Source organism: Triplophysa rosa, linkage group LG17 (genome assembly GCF_024868665.1).
Source record: "Triplophysa rosa linkage group LG17, Trosa_1v2, whole genome shotgun sequence".
In the NCBI taxonomy this organism is placed as follows: domain Eukaryota; kingdom Metazoa; phylum Chordata; class Actinopteri; order Cypriniformes; family Nemacheilidae; genus Triplophysa; species Triplophysa rosa.
Window position 1 is genome coordinate 8,518,430 of NC_079906.1, and position 11,294 is coordinate 8,529,723.

At 37.3% G+C, this 11,294-nt stretch overlaps 1 long non-coding RNA gene across 1 annotated transcript; it reads left to right on the forward strand.

Moving 5' to 3' along the window:
- The first annotated feature begins 2,690 nt into the window (after window positions 1-2,690).
- Window positions 2,691-7,137, forward strand: LOC130568383 (uncharacterized). Its single transcript, XR_008964693.1, has 3 exons — window positions 2,691-3,053; window positions 6,331-6,440; window positions 6,679-7,137. It is a non-coding gene; the product is annotated as an uncharacterized LOC130568383 (long non-coding RNA).
- Window positions 7,138-11,294: the final 4,157 nt, after the last annotated feature.

Sequence of the window (11,294 nt, forward strand, 5' to 3'; positions counted from 1 at the left end):
AAAGGAGAATGTGAGTGTGAAAGGAGAAAAATGTACGCGTGTGAGAGGAAAAATGTACGTGTGTGAGAGGAAAAATGTACGTGTGTGAGAGGGAAAATGTACGTGTGTGAGAGGGAAAATGTACGTGTGTGAAAGGAGAATGTGAGTGTGTGAAAGGAGAATGTGAGTGTGTGAGAGGGAAAATGTATGTGTGTGAAAGTAGAATGTGAGTGTGTGAGAGTGCTAGAATGAATTTCGGCTTGTACGGCCCCTCATATTACCCGGTACATTTAAAACCGACGCGACTTCTCCCCAGCTCTTTTCCTTATCTGTGCGGTTGTGGTGTGTTTTGGAGGATACATTATATAGACAATCATGCTGTTGCCACAAGTTGTTCTTCCATCTCCGCTGTCCAACGTACCCTTGCAGGAGCTTTCGCGGTCAACATTTTTAAAGGTCTGTCAGTCACCTCCGTCACCTTGCAGATGTGCCTCTCATTGGCTGTTGCGAAAGTACCAACGTCATCACCCTGATTTAAAATCTTAAATATCAAACATGTTTGATATGATCGGGGCGGCCCCGATCTCTCTCGGAGCAGATCGGGAGGTGTAAGATTCGATCTGTGAACGCCTCACATTACGTGATAATCTGGGCCGAACCTCGGACCCGATCGAGGTTCTGGACCCGATTTTTTCAAAGATTCTCGGGAGGGGAAATCGGGGTAAATTCTGGCCGAGAATCCTGTAATCTGAGCCAGGCTTTAGTCAAATCATACCACGAACTGACGTAGATTTGTGGGGGTGTGGTTACACGAGGCGTTTCAGGCAGGTCTGGGTGAGCATTCGCTTTTAGATAGAATGCATCTTTTGTTCCCACACTTTCATTTGTGCAATTTTACGTGTCAAATACATGCATGGGCAACTTATAACACACCAAAGACACAGAAAAACACGTATTCGCGCCATATGACCCCTTTAAGAGAAAGAGCTGATTTTTTTTATTGTGCATGTGCAGATCTGGAGAGAGAAACATACTGTACGTTGTGCATCAATCTCACATCTTCAAGCACAAAACAGGGATTTGTGAGAATATTGAGAGATGAAATATCAAGAATTTCTTTTCTTAACCAGTTTTTGAGATTAATATTTCAGAAATCGAAAAGGTAAAGGTGAGCTAACTGCAAGAATACATCTTCCACTTAAACCCCAGAGATACTTTTGACCCTTCACAACAGCTATTGATGTTTTTTTGGTGGATCTAAATGGAGAACTTGCAAGATCACAAGAGCACGCATACTGTATGATACAGTAAAAAACCCAGTTAAGCCAACATTAGTATAGTTCCTTTGACAAACAATACTGTACATATAACAGTAGAATCTAAAAAGAGTGCAGTATTTAGATAAGGTTAATATTTCTTTAGTTACAAGCATGCAAACTTTATTAAAAGACATAACATTTTCTCATTTCTGATCTTTCATTATTGGCATTCACAATATACTGATATTGTCAATAACCATGATATTTATAACCATGATTATCAATATTGTATTTAATTCTACACGTATCGTCATATCATAAGTTATAATTTTGCCTAAAAAAGAAAATTATGTCATTATTTACTCACCCTCAAGAAAGATATTTGGAAGAATGCTTGTAACCAAACAGTTCTTGGCCCCCATTGACTACTACAGTAGGAAAAATGGCTTTACACATTTCTTTGTTTTGATGAACTCAAAAGAAGATATTTTTAAAGAATATAGGAAACAAACAGTTCTGGGGCACTTTTGACTACCAGTGTTATTTTTCCTACTATGGTAGTCGATGGCGGCCAAGAACTGTTTGGTTACAAGCATTCGTCCAAATGTCTTTCTCTGTGTTCATCAGAACAAAGAAATTTATACAGATTTGGACCAACTCAAGGGGGAGTAAATGATAACAGAATTTTATTTTTTATTAACTGTCCCTATAAGAGCTATCTTTCATAACAAACTCTTTTTCTGTCTACCTACATTTGTTGAACATTCATTTAATTTCATTGGATAACACAATAATATAGTTTTTTTGTGAATTCTTTTTGCCACAATTAACCTGTAGTGAAAATCTGATATTGTGACAGCATTAACTGGCATACAGTATAATGCAGGGCTTGGCATTAAGCATGGTCATGTGGTTGTCCTTCGGACAAGTAAATTTGTCATTCACTTGTCCGAGTACAAAAATGACTTGTCCAAAGATAAAAAATGATATTTCATTTGAATTATAATATAATATAATCAATATAATTGTTTCGGATTTAGATTGGTCAAGTTTGCTTCTAAGCATTTTAACTAGTGTCCGCTTTGGCCGCCTGAATTCACACAATCACGCAGCTCTGTCTAATGCACATATTCTTATTATCCTACATATGTCACACTGTTTTTTTTTCCAAGTTACTTGTCCGGTCGGGCAAGTAAAATTCTCTCTCACTTGCCCACACAAAACATTCACTTGTCCCGGACAAGCGTTAATGTCAAGCCCTGTAATACAACAAGGATTGCAAGTCAAAACGATTTTGCTAACAGTGTAATCTGTTTTAAATAAAAATAAAACAGTGATGTGGCCAAAGCCATCATTTTTTACCCCCTGTAATTTCGTTCCAAATGTCAGGTAAATATCATCATTTTAAACATTTGATTACTTTATTCATTCTTTCTTTCTACAAATGTTTACCCAAAAGTAAAAAAAGCAAATAAAATAACAACATAAAGGACAATAAAGCATCCGATTCATATAATAATTATAATGACCTTCTTGATCATTTTTTTGAGATCATGACACTTTTTAGACTAACCTTTCCTGTAAGATACTAAAGGCTATGTGTAAGTGAAAGCTTTACTTTCAGGTCCAGCTAAAGCAAAGTGAATCTCTCGTTTTGTCGCTGCTCTGTGAGTTTTGGAAGTTCCAAAAGACTCAGTGAACAGTTAGATAACTTTGCTCAAGATGTGTGCGGCTGCAAAGAATGAACGTCCAAATCCAGATGCCCGGAGCTCAGAGATAAAGCTCTCAAGACCCGACTTGGACGGGAAAAGTCTGGTAAGAACAGCTTAACATTACTTCATCACTCACCACACAGTACAAACATCTGAGGCCAGACCACAGGCCAAACCTCTTCGTTTTTGTCCTTTTCAACTAGTTTTACATCTAGTTTTAAAACAACATGAGTTACTTTTTGGTGATACCAAGCATGAAAGAAATTATATTTTTTAAAGATATGACATTTTCTCTGTCCCAATCATAAAGTGGACGTGTCGAACCTGTATAGACATTGACATTTTCTTTACACAGATAAGGTCCAAAGAGCCGGTCCTGTTAATTACATTTACTGCGAAAAGGGGAGAAGAAAGAAATCTTATCATTTTAATTGCAATTACTTCCCATTTTCTCTCTTTGCCCATCGCGGCCAGTATGATTCATATTTTTCATGCAAGAAGCCAAACAATGATAACCTGAATCTATTGACTTTTATTACTGCCTCCAATTCCCATTGTGCATCTACTTCTCAATGCACTTTCTGATAACATACAGTATTCATATTGTGCTTTGCATTCCGATCAGATGTAGTTTAAATCATTTCATCATACAGGTATTCGCTCACCGAGTAATACTTCTTTTTGTTATTCTTCACACATAGTGCCATTTGTTAGGGACCTTGGAAAGAGCCGCTTATGTTAAGCAAAGCTAGACACAATATGTCAATCCGTTCGAAATATATGCACAGACTTGGGACCTCCTAGTTTCTATAAAGCGTTAAGAATCCTCTCTTGTTAGATGATTGAATTGTTTGTCCTTGATGTGTGTAAATGTGCGAAGAGTATAAATTGTGCAGATTTCACAGAAGATTTGCCTTTCGCCCTGGCGGAGAATGAATGGTAGCTTTTGCCTTCACCTGGAGATGAGGTTGAGTAGATGGAAACGCTCGGACGGAAACGGATGCATGTTTCTGACATTTTTTACCTCTCAGTATTTCTGCCTCAAGTTTTATTATGTCCCTAATATAAGGTGTTATTAGATTTAGATGAGTTATTAGAATGAGATGATTTTAGATGTGTCCCCTAAATGAGACCTCTGTTATAACGTCACCTGCTCATCTTTGTGTAAACTAAAAGGAACAGCAGAAATGATCCCTACTTATCCTGCTATATCCCATCATTAATTCAGGCTTTGCTTCATCTAATTAGCGTCAAGCGTTACCAATGTGACAGCATTATAGTCTCATAATACCCTCTCAGTCAATAATCTTGAAGTAATGAGGCTTTATTTATTATTAAGTCTATATTTATGTTTGTTCTAAGTTTGTGTGGTAAGCAGGAAAGTCTTTATTTTCTGTATTCGAAGACTAAAATGCAGATAAAAAGTCTTTGTGAGACCTAGTGGATTTATATGTTGTTAAAACAGCATGAACATTCAGGGCACATCATTTATTATAATCAATTTACTATATAAAGATTAAATTAGTGTGACGAACAAGTAATTTAATATTAAGAATTATACATTTACTTTTGAAGGTTTGTTATTTTAGTAAAACTTGAAGCTCAATAAGCCCAATTAAAATTAAACTGGAATGGCTTTTCGACAGATAGCTCACATTTTAAATTTCTTTGCTTTATATTTGGCCAATTCCAGCATTATGGATGTGACATTTTCAGTCAAAACTTGAAATATAAATTCTCAGAGAATGTATTTGTTATCAGTATATTGAATCATCTGTTTATTTTTTACTAAACCCCTGATGATAGAGTCCAGACATCAGAAAAATATCAGTTTAAGCACAAGTTTTCTATTTTAAAAAGAGAAAGATTCATGCCTTATGGATGCGTCAAAAAAGTATGCACATTTCTGAAAGACAATATACTATGTAGGATTTCTTTGAATTAAAATGTGCAAACCAGAAGCAATAATACCCAACAAATGGAGATCGGATGGCTCTTTAGAAAACATAAATACTTGATTTTAATTTTCACGTGCCCATTTAATATGGTAATATGATGATCCGATTGTCTAATTTCATTCTACTTTCTATATTTTAACACACCCATTAATCCATAGGAAGTCGTAACATAAGCGATTTTCCTTATCTGGCCACATTTTCACTCATCCACACTTTGTAAGAAAAATATTTTCGCCTTGCTCAGCAGATGAACGCTCTGGGGGTTAGGAACTAACCTACAGCAAGAATATTCTGCGCTTGTGTTCATTGAAAAGTACAAATTAGCACGCTTCTGCCTGTAAAGCTCCCCTTTGCCTTTCCCTCTCAGGGGTATAATCTGGCGTTTAAAATTCACAGCCATACATAGTGATCCCAACAGAAGAAGAGCCGGGCAGAAGGGCGAGAAGCAGCCTGGCCCGACAGAACAAATGGAGCTGGAACCATAGCGAAAACTAACAAACACTGTGGGAGTGCGATGTGTGCGAGCACAGAAAAAATGGTTATTTTATGGCCACCACAGACCCTGTTCATTCAGAATTTACACATCATGCTACACTGTATTATTTCTGATCTGACTGCACATGAAATTTTATTTCCACATTGTTTAAAACTTGAACTATTTTCACAGTATTGCCAAATTCTGTCAGAAGGTTGTGCTGACAAGTCCTGAACATGGAAAAAAGTCGCTCCTTTTGAAACCTCGTATGTCCAAAAAACAATGTACTTTTTAAATGATTCCATACTGTGTTGTCGAAGTTGACAAGCTTTTCAATACTTTTAGCTGATATTTGCAAAACCCAGCGACAAACAAAGGGTGACTAATAATAATGATTTATGGCAACAACAAAAAAAAATCACGAAATATGGAGATGGAGGACAGCAGCGATTTTTGTTGTTATTATGAGAGTAATGAAAGAAAACCTCTTGCAGAACCTGAAACAACCTCAGTTCCTCATTTTTACTATTTATCCTTCAGTCATTTCTTAAAATCTAGCGCATCAAGTTGTCGTGAATTCAACAGCCTACAGCAATTAACTGATGGTTCAACGCACAAATTGTTCAGACAGAAGACTTGCATTTGCATTAGGGCCAGAATGAAATTGGGTGCAAAACAAAATGGAAGCTTGTGAGACTTCAGGGCGGATAAACAAGGCCATGAAACACCTATTACTGTTAGTCATTTTCTGCTTCAGATTGCAGTCTGAAAACCGATATGTGCCACACGGGATGTATTAACTTTAAACAGATACAATTGGTTATGTTACTATTACACAATTTTCAAGACATAACCTAGTCCATAATAACACCCCAGCGCTATAGAAATGGCACTGCTCGGCTGAGATCTGGATGGTAAAACAGCTCTTATCTGTTTCTGTTCTTCAGATTCTGTGCCGGAAAATGGTCAAATAAAGAGATACGGCCAAAGCAAACCGTCTTCCACAAGTATCCTGCACAGAACGACTAAGCCTGAAAGTGATAGACAGACACACACGGTATGACTGCATATTGCATTAGAGCGATGGACCCTGACTGCTGTTATCGTCTGCTCGAGACAATCCACTACATTTACATATTTACATAGTACTCACTAATGTCGTATAAACCACGTCTACCACAGAACATATCTGTAGATTTTCTGATTGTGAGAATTGTGAATTAAACTCTTATGCAATAAATGCTGTTAAACTATAAAAAATGCCCAGTAGCATCATTTTACTCTTCTTTTAATAGGAAACAGCAGTTCCTTTGCTGGTGTTCTGAAGTTGAAGCATTACTGGAATATGGATGAGCATTTAGGGATAATCTTCTCACCCAGAGGCAGGACTCTGAGTTCTTCCTTCACACATTAGTAATATATCAACATTATTAAATGTCCCTATAGGTCACTACATAGCCGCATAACCCATATTGAAAGGTGCCTGCGGTGGAAATATTTTTGGGCATCACATGGGCATTTTGCATGTGGCAGGTAGAATGGAAATTTGGAATCGATAGGGAATCGGAAATAAAAGGAGTTGGAATCGGATCCTTGAAATGATTTTAAATTCCTCTTATCAATTCCTGTGTGCATATTTTCTGCTATGTGTTAACTTGTGATAAAGCACAGGAACCCCAAATTGACCATAGTTTCATTATATTAACTACAGTTTAACCATGATGTAGTTTAACTATGGTGATACAAATTGTAATAAATCAGACAAAACATGGTTGCTGTGTACAGTATATATTTTATTGATATATAAAATATTGAATTTAATAGGTGTCTCTCACATTTACCCACAGCAACATTAAAATAGATTAGTGTACAAAGATTTATACTATAGTAGGAAAAATGACAATGGTTGTCAAAAGTGACCCAGAACTGTTTCCTTTACATTCTTTAAAATATTTTGTTTTGTGTTAAAAAAAAGTAATTTTTCCCACTATAGTAGTCAATGGGGTCCAAGAACATTCTTTCAAATATCTTTCTCTGCATGTGTTCAACCAAACAAATACATTTAGACAGGTTTGGTACAACTCAAAGGTGAGTAAATGATGACAGAGTTTTTATTTTTGGGTGAACTATCCCTTTTAACTACTTTTAACTTTTTTACAATGACACTATTCCACGTGTAAAACAATGTGGTATACTTTTACAACTTACTATAGTAAACCACAGTAAAAGTCCTATTTCCATATTAAAGTATACGCATATTTCATCATACTATGGTTTACTAAAGTAAATACTGTACTGCCTAAGGGTGCTACCGTATTTTTTTCACATGGGATATTACAAACACACCGTAATATGTGTTAATGAATGTTTAAGTAAACATTTGGCCGATCTCTTCTCAGTAAACTGTAAAAGTGCAATACATAGATACAACAACAGATGGCGGTAATGAACAATAACTACTGTCAAGTGAGAAATGTAATAGCGTAGTTACTTATAAGTCTCTTTTTGCCATCACTAGTGTACATGACTATGATGCCAACTCGGAAACACACTGATATTGGCCACATTTTTGCCATCTGGGACAAATTTCAGGGAGTGTCAAAGATATCTCCTTCTTGTAGGAACCATTACTCTTTGGATTCTTAAGACATGTGTTTTAAAGTTTTGGGCACAACAATCAACAGAGAAACAATAGGACATAAAAGTTAATAGCATAGATGGTATCATCAGATGCACACACCTGGGCCAAAAGTTAACTTCCGGTCCGTGTTTGATTACAATATAACAATTAATTTTATATGAATGTTTTATATTAATTGTATCAAATTAAATTAAAACTACTCAAGTTATTGATTCTTTGTGGAGGTCTACCGGACGTTTCTATATAGGCTTAGAAATGATGGTAACATCTCAATGAAGTGATATATGCACATGTTTGTGATGGTTTGCTTTTGGGGCAAGAGACAGAACAGAAAACACTGCTAGTGTAAAGTATCCTATTCTAAAAATGGTACAGTGTGCACCTTGCTTTAAAAAGCACCTGGCTAGGTAGGCAATAAAGCTTTTGTATTTTATAATCTACTTTCATACCCCTGAAGAAATAAAGCTTGCTTTTTAAACTCTAAAATGGAAATTGTATCCGTTCTACACCCCGCCGTGTGCCTTCACTGTAATTAGATTTAGATCTAGAAGTACTCGCTTGAAGCGCACATGACGGACACAATGAAGACTTGGGCTTCCTTTTTGCCCCCAGCAGATGCCATTGGCGGTGAGTACAGGTGCTTCGCCAATAAAAAGAAATACAAGTCAATCACATGATTTATGACGCCTCCAAACGCGGCACTCAGACGGACTCTTGAGAGATGGTTAGACTGCAGACTCCGCTCATTGGCAGCCCAGCGCCCGAGCTTAATCTGATGCTATCTGCCAAAAGTTTGCTTAAAGGCGTACAATATAAGAGCATCAGCATCTGTCAGATCAATTTACTGGTTCAATGAGTGGGTTACTACAAACACTTACTGGCAGAAAATACAGCAGTGCTGGGCCAATGCAGCCTCTGAGCATACATAATACGAGAGGAGAGCGTTATTGACAGGATTTAAATCAAACCACTGAAGCCAAAATAATAAGCTGTTTTATCTCAAACAGAAACTGTCCGTCGAGTGCAGACACCTGTTCAATCTACACTCCTCCTGTCGGTTTTGAATTCCACTCAGATTTGGTTTGCTGTAAACTATCGCTTTTATGAATTTTTTATTGTGCGGGCTGAAATCTGATTTACGTTTCACAATAAGAATACACAAAACAAAAAAATCTACAACAGACACATATTAAACTAAAAACTTCACAGCACAGTCCAGAAAGATGGTACGATGCGTAACATGGTCTAGGTTTTGAAAGTTAACATGTAGCCCCTGATAGATGCTGTGTAAATAGCTCCCTAGCCCACTAGGACGTGAATCAGTATATCTGTCACATACCTATGCAATAATTTAGCCAAATATTCAATTAAAATGTCATGTAGACTGTGTTTCCCGAGAAGCGTTTCTTACTGAGGGGCGTGGCTAAACTGTAGGCTGGTCCATCGCGATCGCCCTCCAAGGAGGTCCCCCTACGTCAGTTCAGGCTGGCCCTCCGGGGGTGGGTTCCCATTGGTCCGTAAGCAGCATACAGCCAGGAAAACTAAGTGAAATTACTTTCAGTTTTTCAGAATTGAGTATAAGCAAAATGATCATTTTGTTTCATTCTGCGACAACATGTCTACCAAATTGCACATCCAAATATTTTTATTTGCATTTTTATATATTACTTTGCAGAAAATTAAACCTGTAAATACTGGTCAAATAAAAAAAATGCAATGTTTGCATATCTTGAACACTGCAAAAGATCATATTCAATTCTAATGTTTTCAAATGTTTTAGGGAAAAAACATAATACTTTCTGGCAATAAGTTAATTATAATATAACCCATTGAAATCAACAGAAAAATATTGCAGTTTTCATTTCTCCCATTCACTTGTATGTGTAGTCATACCCTACCCATATGTAGGGCACTATGAAGTACATTTTATTTTTTCCCAAATCCGTTTTATTTTTTCCCGATATTCATTTTTTACATTTTTCTTACATTTTTAAAAATGTTTCTGGATTCTGTGATTTTCATCTTTTACTATACAATAGTAATAAAAAGTAATATATTTGCCCACAAATACTTTACTATACTATAGTATTTTTTTAGAAACTACATTAAAAACCTACAATAGATACTTTGAACCATACAGAAAAAAATGTTTAATAATAAGGTATAATGCAACAAGTTAATAAACCGGTATCAAAGGGTGCGTTTACACTTGGCATTAACATGCGACCTGTATCTGGATGTTGTCCACATACACATTGAAAAGACAAGTGTAAACGCGCTTCTGATCGGAATGTCATCCGATCAGCGTGTCCTGATCCAGAGGTAGTCGAGGACGCATTGTGATCGGATCTCAGTGTAATGTAAACGCAATCCAGACAGTTTATCTACATTTACCGGTACAATTTCACAGAAACCCCGCCCGCTATCATTATTCTCTCGTCTGTCCGAAACCTGTCAGACTGCGGAGCATCTGATAAATGCAGCGGAAAGTTTACTCTTGCTCCCGAACGTTGCACAGTCGTTCGTTTTCCCACGAAATTATCATGGATACTTTAACCTACAGAGGATTTATGTCAAATCACACGAGATGATTTACTTGACCACTTCAGCTGTATCGCTGTATTTGTGACTGCCATGAATGGCGTTGACTCGCACACACAGCGCCAGCTTAAAACGCATCATTTGTTTATTTTCATGTCACAGACACCAATGGCAACACTATACCAGCTTGTTTCTAACATACGTGTGTGTGTTTACTGTAGCCTATACGGCGTAATCAACTCTCTGGTTCCCCGAGGGCTGCTGCCGCTTGTGTCTCGTACGGCTCTCACTAAATCCTTGGTGTTTCGAGTCTGACGTCATCACCCAAACGTGTTTTTTCATCCATTTTAACAATCATAGGTAGTTTAGATGGTTAGAGTAAGGTTAGGGTTAGGGTGTGGGTTTGGGTAAAGGTTTCGTAAGACTTGAAACACTAAAGATTTAGTCAAAACCAACAAGCCACGCCCACGGATCTGACTCGAAAGTACCGTCCCCGGAAGACAGATTAAGCGGCAGACGGGCAGCTTGAAACGGAGCTCTGAATACACCGTATATCATTTACACACAGAAACAAGATTGTATAGTGTTGCTAATAGCTGATGTCAGTAAGCACGCTATTTAGGGCGCAGACCAAAGAAACGACGCGCTGTCACTTTCAGCCGAACCAACCCAAATACACGAGAACGATGTAAGTGGTCGCTTTTGATCATAGGAACTTCGGCCTGCGTG